The sequence below is a fragment of the Geospiza fortis genome, unplaced genomic scaffold, assembly GCF_000277835.1.
Source record: "Geospiza fortis unplaced genomic scaffold, GeoFor_1.0 scaffold172, whole genome shotgun sequence".
NCBI lineage: Eukaryota > Metazoa > Chordata > Aves > Passeriformes > Thraupidae > Geospiza > Geospiza fortis.
The window spans coordinates 11,084,295-11,093,647 of NW_005054309.1; the positions used below are offsets into that span (position 1 = coordinate 11,084,295).

General features: G+C 49.0%; 1 protein-coding gene across 2 annotated transcripts in view; it reads right to left on the bottom strand.

Annotated features, from left to right (window-relative positions):
* Nucleotides 1-9,313, bottom strand: part of TIPARP (TCDD inducible poly(ADP-ribose) polymerase) — a 25,464-nt gene extending 16,151 nt beyond the window's left edge. The window contains exons 1-2 of one of the 2 annotated variants that reach the window (XM_031055406.1): nucleotides 9,237-9,313; nucleotides 8,364-8,504 (exon numbers count right to left, since the gene is read on the bottom strand). The gene's annotated coding sequence lies outside the window, so the exon portion shown is untranslated. Of the gene's footprint in view, nucleotides 1-8,363; nucleotides 8,508-9,236 lie in introns of both variants that reach the window. The other variant, XM_005419057.2, reaches the window with a different exon arrangement.
* Between the last annotated feature and the right edge of the window lie 40 nt (nucleotides 9,314-9,353).

Genomic DNA, 9,353 nt, shown 5'->3' on the forward strand with positions numbered 1-9,353 from the left:
GCCAGGCTGCAGCGCGCCCCGCGCCGGTGTCAGCGGCCAGAACCGAAAGCGCCGCCCGAGGCCGTTCCCGAGAGCGATAGGACGAGAGGCCCCTTCGCGTTTCATTTATCACGCACCGAGCGTTTCGTTTCGGGCCGGCGGGGAGGGAGCGATGTCCCCGAGCACGGCGCTGCGTGCGTGGGGCTCGCACGCGAGCCGGGGACGGGCCGGGACCGCGCCGGGAACGAGCCGTGTCAGCCCGGGCGCTCCAGTCACGCAGCACGGAGGAACACACCGTCCTCACGGAAGGCGAGCACGGCACTCTGAGCCTCCCCGCGCCGCCGAGCTCTCCAGCCGCGCTAATTAATGAGTAAGAGACAAACAGGGAGCCCGTCCCGGAACAAAGTCAGCCTGACTCACTCGGTGCACCCACACGCAGCCCCTGGCACGGCGCTGCCCCGATCGGGGCTCTGCTCCGGCCGGTGACACACTCCGGAAAAGCGAGCGTGGAGTGGAACAGGTTTCCCGGAGAGGCTATGCCTGCCCCAGCCCGGAAAGTGCTCAAGGCCAGGCTGGACGCGGCTTGGAGCAACCTGGTCTACGGAAGGTGTCCCTGCCCATGGCAGGGAGGTGGAACGAGACTGGTTTTAAGGTCTCTTCCCAACCCAAGCCGCGCTGTGATAACGCACTGGAGGCAGCTCTTGTTTGTTTACATTGTTTTATAGGTGGGATTGGTTAAGAGCAGCCAGCCTCCCCGTGTCCCAGCCGTGCCCGTGCTGTCACCGTCTGGCTGTACGTGTGCGGGAGCACGGCCGGTTCAGCTGTCCGTGCCGGCCTGGCATGCTTCCCTGCTGAATCACTGCCTGCTCCCGGAGAAACCCCAGCGGGGCACGGCCAGCCGCTCACACGGACACCAGCCACAGCCGATGCATCCACAGCACTAGTAACGGCCAGATAAGATAACTTAGAAAGGAGGCAATAACTTCAGAATGCAACGCTGGTGTTGATGACACCTATTGTATCATCTGCCCGGAGAGTCTGTGACTCCCTGGAAACGTCCAAGGCCAGGTTGGACGGGGCTTGGAGCAACCTGACCTTTGGAAGGTGTCCCTGCCCAGGGCAGGGGCTGGATCAAGATGAGCTTTAAGGTCCTTCCATCCCAAATCACTCTGGGCTCCCTCCCACAACTCGTGTTCTTGTTTTCTTTCTAAAGCCAGTCTTTCATTCCTTGTGCCCAGTGACTTTATGAAATTACACACACAGAAAACAAAGGCAGCTGGAAGGAAACTTGTTTTAAGGTGGCACAAACTGTACAGCACAGTTGGAAAATATTGCACAGCTGCATTTAGAGTGCAGGTAAGACATGCCATTTCCCCAACAAATTACAGAAATGGAGCTCCATAGAATCACAGACTTTCTGGGGTTGGGAAGGACCTTAAAGACCATCCAGTCCCACCTTCCACTGTCCCAGGCTGCTCCAAGCCCCATCCAACCTGGCCTTGGACTTCCAGGGATGGGGCAGCCACAGCTTCTCCATGCCAGGGCCTCCCCACCCTCAGAGGGCAGAATTCTATCCAATCTAAACCTACTCTTTGTCAGTTTGAAGCCATTCCCCCTTGTCCTGTCCCACAATGTCCTTGTAAATAGTCCCTCTTCAATGCAGCGAGACAGAATGACTCAAGAGAGGCTGAGTAAAGGTGGCATGTGTATCTGCAGGAGCTGAAAACAAATTATCATCTATAAATTAATTGAGCTCTTGAGTGTCTGAAGCATCAGACAGAGCCTCCCAGTCTGTCTGGACTGGAGCGTTCCCGAGCAGGGTGATTGGGATGTGTCACATCCTCGTTCAGGGAGAAGGAGCTGCTCACACACACTTGTATTTATGTGCCACCACTAGAACAGAAATTACTACTTTGGAATAGCTCCCTTCACGCATGAGCTATAAATAAGAGGCACATATGGCTGATCTGCACACTGGGATGGGCACAGCTCCCGCTGCACTGGGGCTGGGAGGATGGAGCCAGGCAAAGACAGAGGCTGGAATAACCATCTTTCCCCAAACAAATATATAATTAAAGAAAACAGCACACCAGAGCCTCGGACACCCATTTCTGAGGCCACCCCACACAAATATAGAAAGAAACTCTGACCACCACGAAAGCATGATCTCATCTTTAAATACATGTTTAAATCTTAAGCAAGAGAAAGAAAGCTTTAATTATTTCTTTCAGATGGTAAACGGCCCCAGCTGAATACAGCAATTTACAACTCTGACTTGCAAATACAGGATCATCAGTATGCACACTTGGATTCGCTGATGAAAAGAGGGGAAACATCTGACTTAAATGTTTGTGATAAAACAACAAAGCTCTCAGGCTCCAACACATTTTTTTCTAATGACAGAACTCCTTTTCCACCTCAACTCTTGCACAATGAACATTCTTCACTTCCTAGAACACATCCCAGCACAGGAAAGTTCATTGTCCTTTCCAGTGTTTCACACAAGGCAACAAAGAGCACCGTGCTGACAACTAACAAAGGGATCATAGAATGGTTTGGGTGGCAAAGACCTCAAATCTCACCTCATTCCCACCCCAGCCATGGCAGGGACTCCTCCCACTGCCCCAGGTGCTCCCAGCCCCAATGTCCAACCTGGCCTTGGGCACTGCCAGGGATCCAGGGGCAGCCACAGCTGCCCCTTCAGGCCCTGCAGGGGCTCTGAGCTCTCCCTGGAGCTTCTCCTCTTCAGGTGAGCACCCCCAGCTCTCCAAGCCTGGCTCCAGAGGGGCTCCAGCCCCCAGAGCATCTCCTTGGCCTCCTCTGGCCTCTCTCCAGCAGCTCCATGTCTTCCTGATGTTGTTCCCCAGATCTGGGGGCAGCTCTGCAGGTGGGGTCTCACCTGAGTGGGGCAGAATTTCCCCTCCCCTGCTGCCCACGCTGGGGCTCAGCCCAGGCCATGGGGCAGGGAAGGTTCTGAGCCAGGCTGGGTCATGTGGAGCTCCCAAATTCTTCTCCTCAGGGCAGCTCCCAGTGCCTGCACTTGTGCTTTTCCATCCCAATGCTTGATGGCAAACGCTAATCCCCTGCAAACACCACCCCAAGCTCTACCCTTTGCCAGCCGGCCAGGGGAGGAGAGCACCCAGGGAAAGGAAAGGTCAACAATGCAGACGTTAATTCAAAGTTAACAGGAGGGACATTAATTAAAAGTTAACAGGAGGGACAAGGGAAGCTGTGATGTGCTGGCTGTGTCTCTGTGATGGGAAATGATGCCAGCCAGGTTTCACTGATGGGAAGGAAGGGGCAGGAGGGCAGCAGAGTTCATTCACAGCTGTACTCAGGAAGCCTTGGCTGGACTGACACCTACTGGGCTCACCCTGCTCTGGTCGGTCCTCAAGACAAGGAAGGCAGAAATGTCACAATCAAAACATGTCAAGATGAAATTCTCTATTCATTAAATTCATTTTTAATGAATTTCTATTAATTCATTTCGCTCTGTTCATTCATTCTATTAATCTCCAGACCTTATCTGTTTATACATGATAATCTAGAGCAGGTCAATGGAAGAAGGTGGTGCTAGTCTTTGAAACAAAAATTGTCTTGCTGGTTACATATTCACTGGGTGTTGGGGATTTTTTAGTAAACCTCATATTTTCCTTTTTTACACTGCTCAAAAGAAAAGTCCCAAAACTAGAGTGGTTCCAATTAATCAATGAAACCGTTTGAATTCAGACCCAACTTTTACATTTGCAGCTGGCAGTAACCAAAGTAATTTCTTTGGTCTCAAATTCTCAATCTTTTAACATCTTGTACTAGTGATTAAAAGTTTTGAAAGCACAGCATGCTGTTTCTCCTACTGAATATCAAGTCTGGTGAAAACAGCATTTATCTGTCATGTATTATACATGGGTATCACCACACCTCTGGTTATGTCACTATCAAATAATCTTATCTCAGGAAGTGATTAGGATAAATGAATTTGGACAGGGAACACATGTTTCCAAGGTGGGTCCTTTTCCTGCAAATTTGTCAGGAGTTAATCATTTCTGCAGAGGTATTTTAGTGGCCCAGGCAGAGGAATGGACCCTGACCCTTGGCCATGAGCAGACACCACCTCTGTGCTTTCAGGATGTCAGCACAGCAGCACCAGAGAGCTGGGTCACTCCTGACTATCTCATGGAACAAGAAGTTATTTGGCACAGAGCTTTTTTCTCTTTCTGTTCTATCACTCACACTCAGGTCCGCAGTTTCTCCAGAACTCAGCCTCCTAGATGGAGTTTCCTTCTGCAGCTGGACCAGTCTGAGGGGGAAATTAACGATGTTTCCAAACTAAAACAATAATATTTTAAAAAATTCCTACACTTTATTTTTAAAATGCATGTAGTGAGCATTTGCAGGGAATCAGGGATAGACTGAGACCAGGTAACACTGGACACCAAAAAGTACCAGACTGGAGGGACACTCTGGGACATGGAACTGATTTGCTGAAGCACCCATCCGATTTGAAACTTGATGTAAATACCCAAATTAATACATTAAATTAGTCAAAATATGCCCACAGTGGGGACAGGCTCATCTGGTTTAGATGGGATTTTGTTGAACTGCTGCACCCTCTCGTGGAAGTCTCTTAAATCCTTATAAACCCTGGAAATTTATTCAAGGCCAAAGCAACGCTTAGCAATCCTTAACAAACACAAACTGATTCATAAAACACCACTGAACTTCGGAAACTTTTTAAGGATAATGATGATTCTGGAACACTTCCCAGGTGGATCCTGCCACCACGTGGGCAGTAAGGTGTGGATGGCAGTGTTTTGTCCTTCTCCTTTAGGCCAACTTCTTTTCAAACTAAACAAAATGGGAATGTTCCTTTACAATGCAGTGTTGGCCAACTGAACACAAATTATTTTCTAAAATTACCAGCTAGTTCTACCTAGCACACAGACAGGTCACTATCTACATTCAAATAAATAATGTAATTAACACTTAGCTCCTAACAGGTAATTTACTATCTACATGCAAATAAAGTTCATTCTCCAACCCAAAATTCCATCAAATTAACAAAAGGATGCCTGGAAGGTAACAGCACTGGCCTGTTTTACATCTGAAAACCAGCTAAGAGCTGCTCCTGGAGAAGTTGAAGGTGTGAGTGAAGATCTCGGTAGATATCCCTGGAAAAGGTCAAACCTTACAAGAGAAAAGGGAGAGGCCTTGTAAATTTGAATTCCTCCCGGGCTCCGCAGACTCCAACAGCAAGGAGGGAAACAGGAGTGTAAAAACCTTAAACTGAGTAACCAGAACAGACAAAACCAATGCTAAATCCAACAACACTTTTTTCTTGTAAGATGCAGGAACTGAAGAACCAAAATGTGAGGCTCAGGGAGCAGCTGGGTGGGCCCAGGCTGCAGAACACCTAAATAAAACCAGCCCTAGGATGGATGCAGAAACAGCCAAATGCCTGCTCTGTTCAGCAGCTGTTCTTGGAAACAGCCTGAAGCGCTGGGAGTAGGAGATGCTCTGCTCTGCAAATGAGAATCTGGATTTGGACATTTCTTTCCACAAGAATTCTGTGTGGGAGCACACTACAAATGCTTTATTCCTGGGATTCATCCATCTGTGTGTTGCTGGATCCAGCATTCCTGAAGGGTACAGGATACTGCCTTGCTGTGTTCATTCTGTTCATGACTTTTTGTCTTTCCCATTTCCCGAGGTTTTTAAAATTAGGAAATAAACTTGGTAGAATTTTTTCTAACCAGGCTCAGGTTGAGCCATGACTGGTCAGCTGGATAACACAAATTTTCTGTGGATGCATGAATCCCAAACTGTTCCAGGAGATGAAGCAGTCAGTAACACCCCCTTCTATTCCCTCAGCCAAACATTCCTCACGTGGCACTTCAGCTTTAGCTCATCCTTCCTACTTTAGGTATTAGCATTTTAGGAGCACTCAGCACAGGGGTGGTCAGCTCTTCTGACAACACACCACAGGCCAAAATGTTCCTGTGGCTTAGCCCAGGTGCTTGCCAAGCTGGAGGCTGCAGGAGTGGGGAAGGCTGGAGAAGACACAGGTGGGAAGTGGCAGCAGCACCCCCAGCCCTCCATCCCACACTGCTGAGGGATGGAGCACAGCCGTGGGCGGGTGCCAGGATGACACATCCTGCCTCAGAAATCCCATCTGCCTGCTCCCTCCCACTGCCAGGGACCCAGCCTGCTGAGCTGCACCAGGATCATCCCACTGCACCTCACCTCACCTCGCACATCGCCAGCGTGGGACCACGGACAGCCACTGTGGGGCTGCTGCTCAAGGGACACAAGCTCACTGTCCCCCATGGAAACGACTGCTTGACTGCCTCTGTGCTGTGGTTATTTTCCAGACAGTGCCTCTGATGCTGCTTTTCAAAAGTGGCCAGTTCCAAAGTGTTCCCAGAATAAATGCTGAGCAAGGCTGAATCTATTCCTAGACATGATTTCATTCATGTGGTCCACAGGCACAAGAACCTTAAAAATGCTAAAGAAGGAAACTGGAGCAGATGAGACCATTTCAAGACATCAAAAAATGGGTCACATATGCTACACGCTGAGCTGCCTTCACTGACAGCAAATGCCACAGAAATCCAGCAATTCCCAGCTTTTAGAAACGATTGGCACCTCTTTTGGGGGCTACATTCCAGTGGAAAGTGTCCCTGCCCATGGCAGGGCTTGGAACGAGCTGAGCTTTAAGGTCCCCTCCAACACGAATCATTCTGGGATTCCAAACCACATGGAGGGACTGATTTGTCTGGAAAATAACACAGCCAGATTATGGCTCCAATTTTAAACCTCAGACACCACAGAATGTTTCAGGGAAAGCACAGCACACAGGAGAACTGGAAAGCCTCTCACTCACCCAGTTCTCACACACAGGGAGAAGCTGCTCAGCTCGTGTCACGCTCATGCAAAGGAGGTTTTCCTTTGTATTTAAACAATTCCCCATCAGCTGATCCCAAACTCAGCACACAAATCCCTTCCTGCATCATAAATTGCAGTAATCTGACACAAAGGTGCTTTGAGTCTATACACACATAAGTGGAAACAATAAAACAAACAAAGCAAATCCTGCCAGGAAACGTCACTGCCCTCATTTAAATTTTTCAGCTTAGTCCACCTATAAATTTGGAGAAAAAGTGAGAGCAGTGAAGACAATCCATGTATTTTCAGAATACTTACCATTGCTGCTGTGCTTCAGAAGAAATTTGGTAAGAAACCTAATTACTAAGTTATAAAGACAACAGAATTCATTCTCCTATTACCAAGAGAACTTTTGCTTTTGGGTTATGGAGCCATTGCTCCTCTGACCTTGATGCCTCACATTTCCAACAGCTTCTGAATGAGGATGCAGCCAAGATGCAAATTTAGGCACTTAAACAAAGCCTGGAATTGTTTAATTTATTGTCAAATAAATAAAGTGGTGGTCCTGTTTATTTCTGGGGAAGCATCTGTGACACTCAGGGTATGAAGCTCTCATAGAGCTCCAGTACACAGAGTTCTGCCTGGAGCCACAGTTTGCCAGTGCCAGGGGCTTTAAAAAAGCAAAGTGCTCATTTGTTTTTTCAAGAAAATCTTTCATCATTCCACTGCCTAAATCAATGTCCTGCTTCATCCTAGTGGGGAGACAGATGGTCACTGGGCAGATTTCATTCCAAAATGACAGCATCCTTCCCATGTAAGCCAAACCAAGAACAAAAAGACTTAATTGCATCCCACCACAACACAAAACAAATTTACCCAGATGAGAGGAAGGAAGAAATCTGGGCAAGGGCAGAGATAATGACTAATCTAAATCTTGAAACCATCTTAAACTTAATTTTCCCCACAGTTTCCAACTACTTTATACAACTCTAAGCATGCTCTTTAAAAAAAATCACATGATTGGCAGCATTGATTAATTACTGATGTTTTCTACTGGAATCACAGAGTGGTTTGGGTTGGGAGGGACCTTAAAGCCCATCCAGTTCCACCCCACAGCCATGGGCAGGGACCTTGTGGGTTTAACCTGTTTTACAAAGAAACCAACCCTGATCTCCACTCTTGCTGAAGAACCATCCTCAGCACACATTTGAGGACGCCACCTAAGAGGCAAACTGCCTTTCCCACCTGTGGAATCCAGGAACTGCTGAAAGCACTTCAGGAGAGGCTCATCCATCCCTGGCAGTGTCCAAGGCCAGGCTGGGCAGGGATGGTGGAAGCTGTCCCTGCCCATGGCAGGGCTGGAATGAGCTGAGCTCTAAAGCCCCTTCCAGCCCAGGCCATTCCATGATTCCGTGCTGAGGGGAGGGCTGCCTGCCTGCTGTGGCAGCAGGGGAGCTGCATACCTGCCTTCTGTGCACAGGTGTGGCCACAATGGTACTCACAGGTGATGCTGCTGCTCCTCAGAGCTCCTGAGCTTCATCTGACGGGCTGGTGCCTCCTCAAACCCAGCCTGGGCATCCCTGCAGCAGACAGATTGCCAAGCCTGGAGGAAGGTCTGGCTAGCAGAGGTGTAACTCCCATAGCTGCTGCAGATAACATGACACCAACAGATCCTGTTAGCACACTGCATCAACACACTCTGAATCTGAAAACCTGCTCTGTTTGGTCCTGGAAACTTATTATGAGCTCAAAAAGCAGAGTCCTACTGCACTCAAGTGTTGTATAAAGCTCTATCATAATGCATTCCTTTTGATCATATTTAACCTCATTTAATCTCATTTCCATGGAACATTTCCTCATGCACCTGAAGTGTTTTCTTGTAAGCAGAGAACACGAGTAACTGGAGGGAAATAGATGGGGGAGATTACTTGAATTAAATTTTAAAGAAATACATGTTTTGCTAAATGAAGTTGACACCAAAATGTTAAAGAGATGAAGAGAACTGGCAGTCCAGGGAACAAGGAGTGCTGCAGCCAGCCCAGGCCATCGGGACAATGCCTGTACCCCACTGGCAAGTGCTCCCCATGATGCTGCACACTGATGTTCATCCCCAAAACCTCTGCGGGGAATCTGTCACCACAAACTGCAGAGGGGACATTAAAAACCGTGAAAAACAGGGCACTCTGCACTGCCCCCAAGCTGGGCTGGAGCTGGGCAGAGCAGCAATGGTTCTGAAAGCCCACAACAAGACAGACACGCTGCTGTGGGAGCTGCAGGGTGCGATTTTTCACAGAGGGGGAAAACGGGGCCCATTTCCAGTGCTTCCCAGCAGAGCTGACACAGCCCGGAGTGATCCCGGCCCGCCGGGGACTCACCTGCCTCAGCCACGCGGGCAGCGGGGCTACATCGGGACGGGATCGGGGTGGGGATGGGATCGGCACTGGGATCGGGGCGGGATGGAATCGGGATGGGATCGGGGTGGGGATGGGATC